General features: G+C 45.1%; 1 long non-coding RNA gene across 1 annotated transcript in view; it reads left to right on the forward strand.

The window, feature by feature from the left end:
* The first annotated feature begins 300 nt into the window (after window positions 1-300).
* LOC114055294 overlaps window positions 301-3,320 on the forward strand; it is a 112,567-nt gene continuing 109,547 nt past the window's right edge. Inside the window, exon 1 of the long non-coding RNA XR_003570695.1 lies at window positions 301-490. This is a non-coding gene — a long non-coding RNA (uncharacterized LOC114055294). The remainder of the gene's footprint in view (window positions 491-3,320) is intronic.

Below are 3,320 nucleotides of genomic sequence, written 5' to 3' on the forward strand. Positions count from 1 at the left end.
ATTCTGTTCCCAGGTGCTTGGGAGTTGAACAATTACCTTTTTAAAATATTTTATTGATGTCGGTTTACACATTTATTACTCTTTTTTTTTTTTAATGTTACCCCTCTGTGCTGTTATTTCTCCAGTGCCAGTTTTCTAACATAATTTGATGATGAATCATGAACGTTAACTTTATATATATATATGTGTAATGCTTTATATATCCATATATATTTATATAAAAATCTGGGTGGTGGCAGGGAGAGAGACTCATTCCATCTGCTCCATCTTTTGTTTTGATCTGGTTGCCATAGGAACCCCGAGATCAATTTTGACAGAGTAAAACACTACAAATTACGCTGTCAGATGACCTCATCACCCGGGGCTGGCACGCTGGATTGCAGCATTGCTGGAAGGAAAAGCATCAGCGCTGCAGGAATCTCTGCTCCACGGAAAACTGTTATTTTTGGATTCTTCGGGAAGGCGTGCACGTAAACCCGGCGGCTCCCTGGTGAGTGACTGGTCCCTGGGACCAGCACAAACTTTCATCTTCGTTTTTTGGTTGGGGTAGGTGATGTCATATTTGGCCCCAGGTTTCCCTGAGCTGCCACTGGCATCTCCCTGAGAGAGACCTTCGTGTTTTCCTGTTGAGCACTGAGGCAGCTGAGTTCTTACGGGCAGACTCAGTTGTTTTCCTTCCTTTTTTGGGGTCATCTGCTACCTGTGTGTCTTGTATTGGTACAGCTGCCATTGGTTGAGTGATTTTTTTTTTATACCTTCCTGATCAAATACAAAGTATTGACCTACGCCTTGTGATCTCAAAAGTGGTTCATGGTGGAAACAATCTCCATTTCATTCATTACCGGTGTGTTTGGGGGTGTGTTCTCACTTGCAGTGGGAGGTCCCTGCTGCGTGGGGATGGCTGGGACATCTCAGGTTGCTCTGGTTTCTTTTTCGTGCCGTTTCCATGCCAAGAGGGGCTTTGCTTGGAGAAGTTTTGCAGTTTGACTCACGGAAAGGTCTTGTGCAACTTTCCCGCTGGGTTAGGACAAGACGTGTTTAGTCCTGGGTTTTGTTTGGGATCCCATCTCCGTGTTGGGGTTGTTTGTACACAGGCAGACAGCGTGTGTGTGAGTTGGCAAAGGCTTTGCTCGTTCTGTTTTCCTCCTAGTCAGGAATATTGCTCTTGCTGTATCTAATCTGGAGCTGTAAATTGCAGAGAGGTACGAATCCAAAACAAACATTCTGAAGAATTTGAGTGGAGTAGAGCCCCAATTTCCATTTCAGTGCTCTCTCTGTTGTCCAATTTGTTAAACTCGAGTGGTCCCATGTGTGAGTCGCGTGAGTGCCAGAAGTGCTCTCCAGCCATCTGCTTTTTTGGTAAGCCTTTGATTATTTCTCTGTCCAGTTTTCTATCCAAAATTAGAACTGGCAACTCAATTGGTTGATTAATATTGTATTTTTTATAATTTAACATTTCCAGCTTATGGCTAGGAAATGGCAGCGAGGTCGTAAAAAGCGCAAGGAATAATAATAATAATAGTTTCTTCCTGGAATCCAACTGTACCGTGGTGGAACCTTTTCACCACGTTGTTTCAGCCCTTCAGGAGCAGCAAGAGAATGGAATAGGAAAAGTTTTATTGTTTGTGGGTAGCACCAAAATGGGAGGAAGAGACAAAACTGGATTAACTTGATGAGCTGTCCTGGAATTGTGAAGAAGTGCCGGGAACTGATAGAGGCACCGGCAGTGGAGCTGAGCATCGAGCCAGCACTACATTTAAACCTGAACTGGGAGATCAGAAGGAACCACTGGGTGTTTTAAAGGGGTTTATTTGGGCTGAATTGTAGGGTTTTACACACTGGTGGTGAGGGGGAAGTTGGCTCTGAGGGACGAAGCTGAGTTCTGTGTTCCCCCGTGTTTGCGCGGCTTCGTGTTTTCGGTTCACCAGTGGCACCAGCCGACAGAAATGAGAGCATTTTAGACCCATGAAGCAGAAATTCTCCTGGGAATGCTGTGGGACAAGCAGAGGGTGAGTGAGAACCCTGGATCACTGCCCTTGTGTTTAGTGCACTGAGCTCCCTGGTGCATGGCATGGTGCTGTTGGATCTGAGCGTGCTGGGCATGTCCCAGAGAATCCAGAGGATTTGTCCCCGAGTGCAGGCTCGGCCAGGGAGATTCCAGGATAAAGAATAACTGATTGGTCTTTTGGTTTTTGTTTGGTTTGGGTTTTTCCCCCTTTATAAATAAACTGCACCAGAATCTTGGACTAACCAGCAGCATCTTGTGAAAATACAGTGGGTTTGCATGACAGTGGATGAAAATTCACGTGCCATTTGCAGAGGTTTGGTGTTTCAGCAGCACCTCAAGCTGCCCTGGTGATGGGGTGAGGAAAGGAAGGGCTCTTTGGGGCAGGTTCACCTTGGGAAATGGGCCATATTCAGATGTTACTGGTGGGGAGGAGGGCTGGACCCCCCCTCCCTCCAGCCTTCAGTCCAGATATTCATCCTCGGCATCTTTCTTACTGCGTGGACAAAGGTAAAATGCTTCTCACAGCTCATGAAGGTCTCTGGAAACTTTGCATTTCCAGAATTGCTCTCTGACTGTGGAGGAGACACTGGATTTTGTGGCAGAACTGTGCAGAAAGTCAGGAGCTCACCAAACCCTGGTGGTTTCAGAGCTGCTGGTGAGGCTGGGGGGGCTCTGCCTCGGTGTGTCTGGATGGCCAGAGGGCTCAGAGCTGTCAGGGTGACACAGAAAAGGCAAACAGCGTCCAAACAGACAAATGCTCAGCACATTGATAATATTTTTATTTTAAATTATAATGAAGGGGAGAATAACTGAGCAAGTGTGTTGTGGTGGGAGCCAGCCAGGCTTTGCTCGTGTCTGAACTAGGCTGTTGAGAAAGGGTTCTAAATCCATCCTGGAAGTTCCACTCTGCCCAGTTTCACTTTGTGGGGACAGGATTGGGCCCTCTATTCCTTTTTTTATATGGTGTTACAAATTACTTTCCCATATTTCCAAAGCCATTACTGAAACTTTTCAAAGCACGTTGTGAAATCATCGTGTGTGTTGCTGAAACTGCTTGTCCATATGTACACCAGGGTAATACAATATATGTGTGTTTTCCCTTTTTGTTTGGCTTTTGCCAAAAAAAAAAAAAAAAAAAAAAAAAAAAAAAGACTAAAAATCTTTCCTCCCCTTCCCACTTTGATTTTTTTCCCAGGTAAAATGATGGCAGATGTCCTCAGCTCAGTTCCACAGAACATATTGCTTACTGGAATAACCAATTTAGCTCTCTGCCCTTTTACTGTAAACTTGGGTTTGTTTTTTTATGCATTTG

This window comes from Empidonax traillii, unplaced genomic scaffold (assembly GCF_003031625.1).
Source record: "Empidonax traillii isolate 1590-97213 ecotype Southwest subspecies unplaced genomic scaffold, ASM303162v1 scaffold52:size1600334, whole genome shotgun sequence".
Classification (NCBI taxonomy): Eukaryota; Metazoa; Chordata; class Aves; order Passeriformes; family Tyrannidae; genus Empidonax; species Empidonax traillii.